We start from the raw sequence: 16,848 nt of genomic DNA, 5'->3' as shown, positions 1-16,848 counted from the left end.
TATATATATATATATATGTGTGTGTGTATATATATCACATCTTCCTTATCCATTCATCAGTCAATGGACACTCGGGCTATTTCCATAATTTGTCAATCAACAAAACTATAAGGCAACCTATGGAATGGAAGAAGATATTAGCAAATGACATTTGATAAAAGGTTAGTATCTAAAATATATAAAAAACTCATAAAACTCAACACCCAAAAAATGAATAATCCAATTAAGAAATGGGCAAAAGATATGCGTTTTTCCAAAGAAGACATGCAGGTGGCTAACAGACACATGAAAAGATGCTCAATATCACTCATCACCAGAGAAATACAAATCAAAACTGTAGAGATATCACCTCACACCTATCAGAATGCCTAAAGTCAGTAACACAAGAAACAACAGGTGTTGGTGAAGATGTGGAGAAAGGAGAAACGTCTGGCACTGTTGGTGGGAATGCAAACTGGTGCAGGCACTATGGAAAAAAGTATGGAAGCTCCTCAAGAAGTTAGGAATAGAACTACCCTAAATTCCAGCAGTCGCCCTACTAGGTATTTACCCAAAATACAAAAATACTAATTCAAAAGTATAAGTGCACCCAGATGTTTATAGTAGCATTATCTATAATAGTCAAATTATGAAAGTATCCATTTACTTTTAACTCAGTTTGAATCACATTTTTTTGTTAACCTGGGAGTTTTAACACTGGCAACCTCATAACTGTAACAAGGCTTGAAGGGGGAGCTTGGTGCAGTGGTTTCTAAATTTGGAATCCTGCTTCTCCCTTCTCTTCATCCCTAGGTTCTGATTTGATGATTCTTGGGTGAGACTACTCATTGTAAGAAGCTCCTCATAAAATTCCAACTCATTTCTTGGATCTGGGATTTACTGCTCTAGGTCATAGTGTATAGTGGTACTCATTTAAGAGGTTTTGGATGACTCTTATAAGAATACTAGGAAGTTGGCACCTATAATCACAAAACTTGAATTCTAAAAGAAAAAAATGATTCCACAATTTCATTCAAAACCCTGTCTCATGGTCAGCCACATAAATTTGTCACACACAAAGGGAGAAACACAATCACATGTCCTGTATTAAAATTCTACGTAATTAACATTCAGATATCCTAACATTTTGGGATAAAGAGAATAATTTTGTAAAAGTAATATAAGCCTAGTGTTAATGTAGTTTAAAAAAGATGATTGTGTGCGTGCATGTTCATTTGTGTGTGGGAGTGTGTGTGTGTGTGTGTGTGTGTATAAAAGAAGGCTTAAAAAGTGTTTAAGAGCACTTCAAAATAGAAGTTCCTGAACAAACATTGTAGGCAGATGGTGTCTTAAGAAAAGCTTACAGCCTTGTGAATTGATACAGAAGCTTGTTAACAAATCCAGTGCATTTACAGGAGCCGTATATTAGAAACTTCCTCTGGCAGAGAGATCTCTGCTGCATTTCCAAGTTTTTAAATAAACCGATGGCTCTCTGGAGGTTTTATTCAACACTTAGGTGTTTATCATCCTTACAGCATATGCTAAATACTTGATTCCTATTTGCTCGTTTAGGTGAAAGAGTGAGTATAAAAAAACAAACAAAAAACAGATCTGTCAGTAGGATTCAGATTAACTTCACTGTTCTCAATTTCTGGTAACGTAAAAAGCACTTCCAACATGCTAAGGTTTATACATGTCACATGATGCATGATTTAGAGTTATATTTTTGGATGCAACATATGTAGAGCATGAAGCCATATTTTTTTCTGGGGAAAACACTGCTTATTCTAAAATTCAAATGGAATTTCAAGAGACCCAGACAGCCAAAACAATTCTTGGAAAGGAAGAACAAATTGGGAGGATTCATACTTCCTGACTTTAAAATTTAATACAAGGTAACCCTAATCAGAAACTGTAGTACGTGCATAAGGACAGACATATAGGTCAATATAATAGAATTGAGAGTCCAGAAATAAACCCATTTGTTTATGCACAACTGATTTCTAAATGAGTGTGAAGACTGTTCGAAGGGGAAAGAATAGTCTTTTCAACAAATGTCTCTGGGACAACTGGACAGCCACATGCAAAAGAATGAAGTTGGAACCTTATGACACACATGAAAATTAACACAAAATACATGAACACCTAAAGGTAGAAGTTAAAATTGTAGAACTCTTAGAAGAAAACATAGGGAGATGTCTTAAAAACTTTATATTTGGCAAAAGATTCTTAGATATGACACCAAAGCATGAGCAAGAAAAGAAAAAGAATGAATTGGACTTCATCAAAATTAAAAGTTGAGGGCTTCAAAAGACACTGTCATGAAGGTGAAAAGATAACCTATAGAATAGAGAAAAGAATTACAAATCATATATCTGATAAGGAACTTATATCTAGCACATGTAAAGAATTCTTATAACTCATTAATTAAATAAAACAAAACAAAACAAACAAAAAAACACAACAGTCCATTAAGGATGGGCAAGGGCTCTGAATATACACATTCTCTAAAAGATATATAAATGGCCAATAAGCACATGAAAATATACTTTACATCATTAGTCATCTTGAAAATGCAAATATGCTTGGCATCCTTACCACAATGAGATACACCTTCATACCCACTAAGATGGCTAGAATAAAAATATGATAATAAACTTCAGTGAAGTTGTGGAAAAATCAGAATCCTCATATCTGCTGGTGGGAATCTAAAATGGTACACTCAGGAGTGTCTGGGGGCTCAGTTGGTTGAGCATCCAACTCTTGATTTTGGCTCAGGTCATGAATTTATCATTATAGATTGAGATTGAGCCCCATGACAGTCTCAGTTCTTGGCATGGAGCCTGCTTAAGATGCACTCTCTCCTTCTGCCCCTTCCCTCTCCCAGCTCAAGTGATGCACTCTCATTCTCTCTCTCTATCTCTCACAAAATAAATAAATAATAAATAAACAAATGAATAAATATATGTCATTGAGATAATGGCATGTATATTCAGAAAAAATAAAACAAAAAATAGATTAAAAGGTGCACTCTGTTTGGAAAAATGTCTGGCAGTTCCTCAAATGGTAAAATGTAATTGCTATAATACCCAGCAACTTACTCCTAAATATCCAAAAAAAGAAAACAAATGTCCACAAAAATTTACACATTAATTTAATTGCAACATCATGCATAATAGCCAAAATACAAAAACAACCCAAATATCCACAAGCTGATGAATAAATTTTTAAAAAATTATCCATACAATGGAATATTCAGCAGTAAAAAAAAGATTAAAATATTAGTTTATGTTACAACATGGATACATCTTAAAAATATGTTAAACAAAAGAAGCAGTCACAAAATACCATATATTTTATAATTCCATTTTTATGAACTTCCCCAAATAGGTAAGTCTATACAGACAGAAAGTAGAATTCTGGTTGTTTAGAGCTGAAGGTGGGGTGGGGATGAGGGTTGAATGGTGATAGATGAAGAGTATAAGATTTCTTTTTGGAGTGATGATAATGTTCTAAAATTGACTGTAACCACATCCAGTGTCCATTTCCACATGTAAGGAACTCAGAAGTTGTCATTCTGTCATAACAAGTAAAAAGCTGAACAGACTAAAAAATTAAAAATTATTCTTGGATTTGTGAAACAAGAGGGTAGGGGCACAAGACAAACCACTTCCCTGAAGATTGTGGAGACAGACAGGCAAATGTGAGGATTCATGGCTTACCAGTGCAGGGACTCACAAGCAGAAGCCACTGTGGGAACCAGAACTGGGATAGGAAAACCTGAAATGTAATTAACAAATTTGCCAGAAGCTCAGTATGGACAACTATGAGAGTTAAAAATCTAAGGAAACCCAAACATGTGGTCCCCATAATTTTGTGAGATTACATCCAGGAGATTGACAAAGTAGTCACAGTAAATATTTGGAAAAAAAGAAAAAAAATCTCTTCGTGCTTCCAGCAGGGGAAGAAGAAATGGAATCATTTTGAAATAAGCTACCCTCAGGAGAAAATAGTTGGCTGAGGACTAACCTGCTGGGGTATTATTAGAGTCTAACTGAACGGGAGAAAAAGAAATACCTAATCTAAGTTTGCTTTAACTTTCTACATGGTAGAAAGGAAATACCCCAATCCAGCCCACTCCAGTCATTCTATCCCACTCAATGTTGAGGGGGAAAAAAAGAAAAAAACAACCTGGCAAATACTTGTGTAGTCCACAAACCATAAGCATAGACTCACTAAAAGACTGAGACCTAATCATGGGACCATGGAACACTTCCCCTCCATCTATACCTCATGATCATTTTTCTAAAGGCCTATTTACAGCAGTTCCTTTTCTATAGAACATCATGTCCAGCTATCAACAAAAATTTATGAGGCGTGCTAAAAGGCAAAAAATACAATTTGAAGAGATATAACAAGTGTCAAGATCAGATATGGCAGGGATGTTAGAATTATCAGACAATTTAAAATAACCAAAATTAGGGGCACCTTGGTGGCTCAGTTGGTTAAGCATCTGACTCTTGATTTTGGCTCAGGTCATGATCTCAGGGTTGTAAAATCAAGCCCCATGTCAGCCTCTGCTCTCAGCACAGAGTCTGCTAGGGATTCTCTCTCTCCCTCTGCACTCCCCACTCTCTCTCTCTCTCTTTAAAATAAAAAATAAATCTTAAAAAATAACTATAATTAATATGCTAAGGGCTCTAATGAATAAGGAGGAATTCATGCAAGAATAGATGAACAATGTAAACAAAAAGATGGTAATCCTAAGAACGAAAAGAAAGAATAGAGATAAAGAACACTGTTAGAGAAATGAAGTTTGCCTCAGAAGGGTTTGAAGGGCTTGTTAGTTGATGGCACAGCTGAGGAGAGGTTCTCTGAGGCTGTGAATGCTATCAATACAATCCCCAAAAACTGAAAAGCAAAGAGAACAAAGACTGAAAAAAACAAAAAACAAAAAGAAGAAGAAGAAGAAGAAGAAGAAGAAGAAGAAGAAGAAGAAGAAGAAGAAGAGGAGGAGGAGGAGGAGGAGGAGGAGGAGGATCCCTAAGGACTGTAGGACAACTACCAAAAGTACAACATGTATGTATTGGAAACATCGGAAGAAGGAGAACAGAAAGAAACAGAAGAACTTGAAACAATAATGACTGCGAATTTCCCCAAGTTGATGTCAGACACCAAACCACAGATCTAAGAGCTCAGAGAACACCAACCATGATAAATACTAAAAACAACAGCGACAGCAAAAACTACACCTAGGCATACCATTTTTAAACCACAGGAAATGAAAGATGAAAAAAAAAATTCCTGTAAGGAGTCAGAGACAAAAAAGTCACCTATAGGAGAGTTAAGATAAGAATTATATCTGACTTCTCCTCAGAAACCGTGCAATCAGAAGAAGCAAAAGGCAGAAAAACCAATGTGGTATGGAAAGAGAACAAAGTTGGAGGACTTACACTATTCAAGTTTAGGACTTACTATAAAGCTAAAGGAATCAGGACAGTGTGGTATTGGTGAAAGAATAAACCAATAGATTAATGGAACAAAACAGAGAACCCCAAAATAGATACACATAAATATATTCAACTGATCTTTGACAAAGGAGCAACGACAGAGCAATGCAGCAAAGATAATCTCTTCAACAAACGGTGTTAGAACTGGTGCTAGAATTAAATACATAGTTCTATAATACACATTGCTTCGTAAATGATGGTTATGCAGGTAAAAAACTTCATGACCTTGGTCATGGAGATGACTTTTTAGATACAACACCAAAGGTATGTATTATCTATGAAAGAAATTATGATAAGCTGAACTTCATTAGAATTGACAATTCTGCGCTATAAAACATAAAGTCAAGAAATGAGAAGACAAACCACAAATTGAAATATTTCAAAAGACATATTTAAAGATTTTTATTTATTTATTTGACAGATAGAGATCACAAGTAGGCAGAGAGAGAGAGGAGGAAGCAGGCTCCCCGCTGAGCAGAGAGTCCGATGCGGGGCTCGATCCCCGGACCCCGAGATCATGACCTGAGCTGAAGGCAGAGGCTTTAACCCACTGAACCACCCAGGTGCCCCTCAAAAGACACATTTAATAAAGAATCATTATCCAAAATATATGAAGAACTCTTAAATTTCAACAATAACATACCACCCTATTAAAAAATAAAGACAAAGACCTTAATAGACATCTTATCAAGGAAGATATACAAATGGCATATAAGCATATCATATGACATCAGGAAAATGCAAACTAAAACAGCACCAAAATACCATTAAAAAAACAAAAAAAAACAAAAAAATCTAATGGAATGACCTAACCCTGGAATACTGACAGCACCAAAATCTGGTGAGGATGTGGAGCAACAGGGTCTCTTATTCATTGCTGGTGGGAATGTAAAATTGTATGACCACTTTGGAAGACAGTTTGGTGGCTTCTTATAAAACTAAACATATTCTTACTATATAATCCTGCAATCATGCTCCTTGGTATTACCCAAAGGAGTTGAAAATGTTTTTATAGCCACACAAAATCCTGCATATACACGTTTATATCAGTTTTATTCATAATTGCAAAAACTTGGAAACAACCAAGATGTCTTTCAGTAGGTCAGTGGATAAATAAATTGTGGTACATCCAGACAATGGAATACTACTCAAATACAAGAAGAAATGAGCTATCACACCATGAAAATACATAGAAGAAACTTAAATCCATGTTTCCAAGGCTAAAAAGGCTGCATACTATATGATTCCAAATATTTAATATTCTGGGAAGGGCAAAACTGTGGAAATAATGAAAAGATAAATGGTTATTAGGAGCTGGGGAGAGGGATGGATAAATAAATGGAATGCAAAGGATTTTTAGGGCAGTGAAAATATTTTGTATGATACCATAATATCGGAAACCAGTCATTACACTTTGTCCCAACCTATAGAATGTACAACATCAAGAGTGAACTATGAGATAAACTATGGACATTGGGTGATTATGATGTGCCAATGTAGGTTTATCAGTTGTGATAATTATATCACTCTGCTGAGAGATGTTCATAGTGTGTGTGTGTGTGTGTGTGTGTGTGGATGTTCATATGTGCACGTGTTGGGACAGAGGATATATGGGTAATCTGTAACTTCCTCTCAATTTTACTATAAACCTAAAACTTCTCTGAGAAAAATAAAGTAATACCAAAACAAAATTGTAGTGATCATTTCACATTTCTGAGAATATACAAAGAAATTATTGATTGTACACTTTAAATGAGTGAGTTATATATGCAAATTGTATCTGAATAAAGCTATTAAAGAGCATCTGAGTGGCTCAGTCAGTTAAGCATCTGACTTTTGATTTCACTTCAGTTCATGATCTCAGGATTGTGAGACCAACCCCACATTAGGTTTCATGCTCAGTGTGGAGTCTGCCTGAGATTTTCTCTTTCCCTCTTTCTCTGCACCTCACACTGCTTACACTCATGTGTACACTCATTCTCTCTCTAAAATAAATAAATAAATCTTTCAATTAAGCTATTAAAAAAGATACTGTAGCTATTGGAAGGGTGATAAGGGAATACTACAAATAGCTTTATAGTCATAATTTCTACAGATTTGAAAAAGTGGACCAATTTCTTGAAAACAAACTACGGAAACTCAAACAAGATAAAATACATATCCTAAATTGCCCTATAACTATTAAAGAAATTGAAAATGTAATTAAAGAATATCTTTCCCTATCCCCACTCCTGAAAATCTCCAGACACAATGGTTCATTGCAGAATGAACATTCAAAGAATGAACATCAATTTTACACAATCACTTTTAGAAACTAGAAGAGAGGGGAATACTCCTAACTCATTTTGTGCGGCTAATGTTACATGAACACTAAAATAGGAAGAAAAAAAAAGAGAGAGAGAAGAAAAGGAAGAAAGAAAGGAAGGAAGAAAAATAAATAGAAACTATAGATCAATATATCCCAATAATTTAGACATAAAAATCCTCCACAAAATTTTGGTACATTAATTCCAATTACACAAAAACAAACAAACAAACAAGAGCAAATAACCAAAGTATTGTATATAGGAAATATGCAATGCTGGTTCAATATTTGAGAATCAATCAATGCACTTCACTATATCAACAAGCTATGGAAGAGAAATCACATCAATTGAAAAAATCATTTGATAAAATTCAAAAACCGTTTGTGATTAAAACTCAGTACACTAAGAATGGAGGGTAACCTCCTCCACTTCACAATGAGGATTTACACAAAACCTACAGCTACTAACATACTTTATATAAAATAGATAAAAATATATGTTTATGGTTGTCCTTTCAGAACCAATTTATTGTTCAGTACTAAATACACACTTATTTCAATTATGTTTTTGGTGTTCTATTTATATAGTTTCTCTAGGTGAGTAGAATTTTCTTTCTTGCTGTGTTTTTCCAACATGAAAATATCTATCTACATAAACAAAAGCAAGTGGTATCTAATGTCTTTTGAGTCCAGGCAATGTGCCTGGCTTCCCGCTAAATCTTCACACACATTATATGGTTTAATATCTACATTCGGTGTATTATTGCTACCATAACAAAATGCCACAATATTAGTAGCTTAAAACAGTACAAATTTATTCTCTTACATTTATGGAGACACAAATCCAAATGAGTCTTAGAGAATTAAAGTCAAGGTGTCAGTCAGCAGGGGTGGTTTCTTTTGGAGACTCTTGATGAGAGAATTTGTTTCCTTGTTTTTCAACTTCTAAGGCCTTCGATGCTCCTTGGCAATTGGTCACTTATTTTCATCCCTCCAGCCATTTGCACGTCATCACTTGCCCTTTCCTTGATTTTGCCTTCTTCACTCCCTCTTATAAAGGCCCCTGTGAATACACTGAGCCCACCTGGACCATTTAGGTTATTCTCCCCCCTCATGATTCTTAACTTAATCTCATCAGCAATGTTAGTTTTGCCATATTAAGAAATATATATATATATATATATATATATATATATAGGCTCCTGAATTTAAGATGCAAACATATTTGGGGGGCCATATTCTCTCTGCTACAACCACCTGTTAGGTGGTTTTGATAGGTATTATTTATTGTCCCCCATTATCTATTTCCCCCTAGTGAAAAAATTTTTGATGGGCATGGGACAACCCAGATAAACATGATATATCACAACTTCTCTCGCAGCTAGATGTGGTCATGTGATTTCCATTGAACAATAAATGTGAGCAGCAGTAAAGCTATGACTAGAAGCTGAAAGCCTTTGGAATCAGTGCACAATAGCTCGTGTTTCCTTCCATCTGCTATGGCCACCAGCAAAGCTTCAGCCTGCATCCCTGTGTGACATTTATACACACTGGTATCACCACCAACCAACAACTTCACTAAAATAAATATCAAGCAGGAGCTTTTAGAATTATTAGTTATGAAGAATAATCTAGTCCACCCTGACTAATAGAGTACCTTTATATAAACACACAGTAATGAAAGTTTCTGGCCCCCTATTTAACAGCCATCCTCCCCTTCTTGCTAACATAGCTTGCTTATGACAGAAGTTGCAGATGTCAGACAATGGCTTTCCTTGAAGCAAGAGCTTGGGTACACAAACCGATCTTGGCCAATAGAACATGATGAGAAATCTGTGAGGATTTTTATGGGGGAAAAAAACCTATTTAATAAAATATGACCATTTTTCATTTCCCCTTATACATTTGGTGTTATCATATGAGTACATGGTATCTGAAACTAGTATAGCCATGTTGCAACCATGAGGGGGAGCTAAAAAAATGACTGCAATTGTCATTGAGAACTGGTTCAAAATTTTTGACATTATTGGGCTACTGAGCCAATTTCTTTGTCCACTTTTGATTAGTATTCTGTTACTTAAAACTGAAAGTATACATCATTTAACTTATAGGGACTTTCCCACAAATCTGGTATTTTAGGAACCATGAAGATTTAGATGAATGTATTTTCAAATAAATCCCTTGCTAATCAAACTTTTGCTATTCTTTCTCCAGAACTGAGGAAATAAATTGCTTCAGATAATGTGCCATCTCTTGATATTAAAAGCTCACTGTCCAAATCCATGAATTTTTTTTGAAGATGTTGGGGGATATTTATGGCAGTATACACATACATACACATTGCCAGTGTAGTTAAAATTTCATTTAACATTCACCGTAAGTATAAATATTGACTTTAAAACAAGCGGTCAGTATGCCAACTTTAAAACAAGTGGTTAGTATGTGAACTAGATATTATATTCATATATACATATGATACAATGTATATTGTAGACTTGAAGTTTTGTTATAAAAATGACTTAAGAGGAAACCAGAAAATACTTGTTTTTCCCTTAGGTTTATAAAATTCCACTGAGAAATATCAGTAGGGCAGAGTTAAGGAACAGGGAAGTAGAACAAGTCTTATGCCTTGCTGAAGGTTTCTCACTTTTAAAAATTTATTTATTTGAGAGAGAGATAAAGCAAGCAGAGGGAAAAAGAGGGAGAGAATCTCAGGCAGACTCCCCACTGAGCACAGAGCCCTATGTGGGGCTGAATCCCATGACTTTGTGATCATGACCTAAGCCTTTTGAAATCAAGAGTTGGACACCTAACTGACTGAGCCACGAAGTGTCCCAAGATTTCTCATTTCTTAATTCAACTGATTTCCAGTCTTTTATGATACTTATATGTAACTTAACATTTAGTTTGTTTTAGAAATATTTAATACTTCTGAGGTATACAAACAAGGTGCAAAAATAAAAATACAGAACTTTGGGTTCCATATGTTATGATAGAATACAATATGAACCACGATTTCCCCCCAAACACCTATTTTTAATAATACTTTGTGAGCAGACTACACCAATTACTATTTCAGGGTTACTTAGGTCACTCGGAACTACAGGCCCAGTATAACCTCCTTCCCAGGAAACAAATCCGGAGAAAAATATAAAACATTTTGGATCAAGGATGCATACTGACACTCATGACCCAAGAGATTTATTAAGGTCCTGACCCGGAGATCACTCAGTTTAGGCTACAGCTTAACAATGTGTGACCTTTATTAGGATAGCAACATATACAAACTTTCTTTCAGATGCTTTATCCACTGAGATCATAGAAGCAGTCACTAAACACTACTGGGTAAAGCTAGTGTCAATTTCTAATTTTTTCCCCCATTTTATTCCATCTTCCTGGTCACTTATTTCATAGTTATTGCACTCTGAGATACCATTTAACTGCTCGGCTGCTCAGGAGAAGGCAGATTCAACCTCCGTTTCTATTATGATCAAGGATTGCAGGAATTGCTTAGCTAAAATAAAAATCATTTGAAAACCTGACCTAGGAATGAGGTCCAAATGGGTCTTTTTTTGCACGATAGATGACCCCATTCACAACTTGCTATAACACAAAGTGTGAGCTTCCCTTAATATGGGGAGGGGAAATAAGCTGTCAAAGGTAAAGGAACAGAAGAACTGGGGAAGGAAAATAACTTTACATAAGTAATTAAGAAATAAACTAAATGACTACTACCATAAATAAAACAAGAGAAAAGAGATTATGTCTTAATTTACGCATCTTGCATTATTATATTATTTTGTGCAATTTAGGTGTTACAGAATTCTTGAAAGCCAGTTCTCTCCTTTTACAAATACTGATCAATATTGGAAGCAAGCTTCATAAATTATGTACTATATTTTTGCAGCACTAATACTATTCATATTGACACTGCATACTTTTTCTCTACCTTTGCAGCATGGTCTGCTTTAGGAATTCTCATTTTCTATTTTTCAGAAAGAAGGTACAGAAGTAGACTACATTTCCCAAACTCCTTTGATGTTGGGTGAGGCCATTGACTGACTTTTGTCAGTAGATATGTGAACCACTTCCAAAAGTGGCCAGTAAATTTTTGGCTGGTGATCCTCTGCTTTCCCTCTGAGTAAAGGATATACATGATCAGGTAGATGCCTCTGAGGTTCTAGAGAATGAGGTTCTAGGCTCTAGAGAATGAGGTTCTAGCAGAAAGACAAGATACACGGAGTCTGGGTCTCCAAAAAACTACACGGAATCCCTCCCACCATTTAGGAACATCTGCATTAGACTTCACATAAAAAATAGACATTTTCCATGTTAGAATAATAAGATCCGGTATTTGTTTGCTATAGAAGTTGGTATTACTTTCTCTAATGAAAATAATCCCTCAAGAGTTCTATGCAGGGATGCCTGGGTGTTTCAGTTGGTTAAGCATCCTCCTTCAGCTCAGGTCATGATCCCAGGATCCTGGGAATGAGTCCCACATGGGGGGGGGGGGTCCTTGCTCAGCAGGAAGCCTGCTTCTCCCTTTGCCTGCTGCTTCCCCTGCTTGTGCTCACTTGATCTCTCTCTCTGACAAGTAAATAAATAAAATCTTTAAAAAATTGTTGAATGCAAATTCTTCTAATGTCTTCCTATATCAACTTCAATAAGAAGGAAGACACAAAGTTAGCTGACAAGGAGAATCTTTAAATCCAAAAGGAAAGCTTGTCAGGGAAACTCAGGTAAGTTAGGGGTTATATAATGTGAATTTAATGTGTATCAAATATGTTCAAACATTGGAAAATTCCACATATATATATATAAAATTCTGTATGTGCACTTATTTCACAAAGTTTTCAGATTAAATACAGAAGCTCCTTGCAGAGCCCATGTCTTTCTAAACTGCTCCACCATAAGCTTTGTCCTGCCACTGCACAGAACCACCTGGTTGAGCTATTGAGGTATTGAGGTATTGAGGTGGTTGAGCTATTGAGGCAAAAACAACTTCCCAGATGCCTGTGGGTTTAACCAATACTACAAATGGTCTTTGAGGGAAATATAAAATAACTAGAGCCTTTATGTTTTAGCTAGTTAACCATTTAAACCACAAACATTTATTTTAAGCCCAAGTAAAAGCCAGCATAAAAGGAAAAAGAGTAACTTTTCTATTATAGTAGAAATTATAGCTTCTTTACTTGATCTCTAGCAGGTGAAGGATGGTAGGTGAAAATAAGTTTACCTGTGGGATATATATTTAGGCAGTTTACCTCAATTAAAAAAAAATCAATTGTTTACATGGGGTAAGAGCCCCCTATCTGGCTCTCTGCTCAGCAGGGAGCCTGCTTCCCTGCCACACCCCCCACCCCCCTGCCTCTCTGCCTACTTGTGATCTTTCTCTCTCCTTCAAATAAATAAATAAAAATCCTAAAAAAAAAAAAAAAAAGAATGTAGACAGGAATGAATTAGAGAGGCATTCAAGAAAAAAGAATGGACATTAGTAAATGCATAACGTTGTGAAGGTATGAAAGATTTTTTCTTTTGTTTTATTTTTTATTTTTTTTTAAATTATTTATTTGCCAGAGAGAGAGAGAAAACAAGCAGAGGAGTGGCAGAAGGAGAAGCAGGCTCCCCTCTAAGCAAGAAGCCCCATGCAGGACTCAATCCCAGGATCCTGGGATCATGACCTGAACAGAAAGCAGATGCTTAACTGACTGAGCCACCAAGGCATCCCTGTTTTATTCTTTTTAAAGAACTCAGTGGAGTACATTTTGTTTGGAACACGTAGTATACAGAGGACTACTGTGAGTAATGCTAAGCTTGGAGACTTGTGGAAGAAGCCTTGAATGCTATCCTAGGAATTGTGTTCATAATTTGTGAGACAATGGGACATTTTGAATAATTTAATAGGGGACATTTGCTGTTATAACTGTGTCTTCTTGAGAAGCATCTGAATATGGAGTGTAAGATTACAACACTTATGACAATAGTGGTTTATACAGTAAAAGATAGATGAAATAAAATCTCAGGCTGGCAGTAATTCATTTATCAAAGCACAATGGTTGAATATACTCTGTGGTATGCATTGGGATAGACATTGTACTAGACACCAGGGTATATGAGTGAATACAACAGGCATAGTCCCTGTCATTAATAAATTTATAGTCTAAAAGTGTGGGGAAAAAACTCAGAAAATTAAAATAGATTTTGTGTTATTATAGAAGACATAGAATACCATGTAAATATAATGAAAAACAAATAACTTGGCAATGATGACTTGAAATTTTTTCTAGAAAGTGGTACTTAATTTGGACTATCATGTATACTGGTTTTCCCCGAATGGTTCCCATTTATACCTATTCTCCTGGTGTAATTATTACTAGTACCTTTTCCTACTTTCTAAAGAATCCCAGCTTTAACTGTAAGTTGTTTGATTGCCCTGTGTCTAAGTGAAAAGAAAGATGAGTTGCAGTTATCCAGATAAAAGGCTGGAAGTAGAGAATGTCTTAACTATAGTAAATGGCATGTACATAGATCTGGAGGCAGAAGAGAATGTAGCATGGTCAAAGAATACTAATAACAAAATAATTATTCTTCATGCATGCTAAAAAAATACAGTGTGATAGAAAATGAGAGGTGATGTTGGGCACTTAGTTGAGCTCCAGACATGGAAACTGTAAGAGCTTCCTTAAGCAGTCCGTACTTTATACTAATTATAATGGTAAGTATTTGAAGGACACTAAGAGATGATTAGATTTGACTTTGCAAGTACCACTCTGGTTGGTCTATGAATAATGCATTTTAGGGATTTGAGTAGGAGGAAAGAATGACCATGGTGAAAAAACTAGCTGAAACCTTTCAGAGTAATACCAATGACAGAGGCTAATCTAAGATATAGGTAGTGAGGATGTACAACTAAAGAAGAATTTGAACAATATTTCATGATTGGAATTCATAAAAATTGGTGGATTGCTGGGATTTGGGGATGAAGGATGGGGATATTTAGGGATAGAACATTCTTTTCTGGCTTAAGCAATTCCATTGGAAGTGCCATTCATGATCTAAGAAAATGAAAAGAAAACTAGATACTCAAGATATTTTCTTTTGTAGAACAAATGGTTCAGTTAAATGAATATGAGTGAAGAATATTGAATAACTTATGGTTTATATCCTCAAACATGGATAGTTTGGAAAAAAACATGTCACTTAGCACCTTTAAAAGGTAAAGATGGTCTGGGTACAAATAAGTTGAGATTGAGACATGTTCAGAATAGTTTAAGAGGAGGAAAAAGTTTAGGTGTTAAAATAAAGAGAATTTCAAATATGGTTATGGCTAGCAGACCATTAGAAAGGTTCAAGTGGATTTCAAGAAATAGATTAAGACTGCATATATGTAGTTGGAAAGTGTTGCTGAAAGTTATGAAAACCCTATGTAAAGTTGAATTTTCAGAGGTCTAAAGGACAAGATACTAGACTACAAGCTTGTCATAGGGAAGAAGACTGAAGCAAGTTACTATAATTCCAGCCAAATAAGGAGTTTGGGGTCAGCAATTTTCAATGCTGAAGAGCCATCAAAGAAAATTGCTAATTTATTTGGCCATTTCAAAATGAGTGACCTTTGAGAAGACATTTTAAGTAGAATGAAGGAGATGAAAAATCTAATGTAAAACTTTGGGGAATAAAAGACTAGTAGGAGAGTAGAAGCAGAGAATATAAATTACCTTTTCAATAGAATTCTTTTCCATGAAGTATAGGGGAAATGACTCTAGATTAATGGCATAGCAGAGATGAAGAATATTCCTTATGAATACATGGAATGAAAGCATACTCATAGGCTGGGGAGAACCACTGGAGATGGAAAGTTTCAAAAGAAATTAGGGAAATTAATAGAGTGAGCAAATTCCATAGATTGGAATAAAAAATACATAGTATTTACAATCCAATAAAGAGAGAGAACAGTTACCATCTAAGTAATAAGAAAGGTGTAAAAATGGGTTGACAAAGATATATAAATTTTTTAAAGTGGACAGGGATAAAAATGAATGGAGGAAAAGAAATGAATAACATTTACTAAATTTTGCTTATGAGACAAGTACTGAGTTTTATCCTAAGTAATTTTCATAAGAACTCTTATAATTATAGGTCTACTTAGTCAAGTTAGGTTATATGCTGTATTTTTTTTTATAAAGTCCAAATCTTAGTAGCTTAATTAAACAAAGTTTTATTCTTGTTCATGTCAAGGTAAAATATAATAATTCAGAGGCCATCCAGACTCATTTCCCCTGACCATCTGTTGGGTCCTTCACATTCTCCACTGGATGGCATATGGCCAATAAACCAGCAGAAAGGGTATTTGTATAGTACTAAGCCTAAAATTTTAGGAGCCAAGCTTGAAAGTGGCATGAATGATTTCCAACTACAGTTTCATTATGCTTGACTCATTGTCAAAGCTTGGGGTCAGGGAGCCTTCCTGGGTGCCTGGAAAGAAAATGAAACATAGCTTGGTGAACTCATGCCATTAAACATGGGACAAGAAGTATCATTATTTCTACTTTGCACAGAAGGTAACAGACTTAGAACAGGCTTAATCAACTTGCTAAGGTAACAGAGCTAAGTAAGTTGTCTGGTTGAGTCTGGAATTGATTCTCACAGTATACTAGAACATGTCATCTGCAGGAGGTGACAACAAGGGCCACAGAAGAGAGTGGGAAGGCTTCACAATCTTTTGGGGAGAAAACAATTATACATGATGTGGGAACAAATTTGTAGAGGAGTTAAAGCTGGAAACATACATCTCATGGATCTGGTTACCTCAGCTTCAAAGGCCCTTTTCAGTAAACTTAGTAGACTTCATTAATTCATTATTAAAAAAATATTAGACATACATTGCCTATCAGACTTTATTCCAGATGTTTAGTGGGTAAAACAAAGTGTGTATCCTCATAGAGCTTCTATTTTGGTTTGTAGAGACAGAGCAGTATAACCACAGATACTGATTTTAACTCATGTCAAAAATTGAAATAATATGTTGAAAGATATGGGGTAACTTAAAATTAAACA

This window comes from Martes martes, assembly GCF_963455335.1.
Source record: "Martes martes genome assembly, chromosome: 2".
NCBI classification, from domain to species: Eukaryota; Metazoa; Chordata; class Mammalia; order Carnivora; family Mustelidae; genus Martes; species Martes martes.
Note: the sequence above shows the minus strand (reverse complement) of the source record.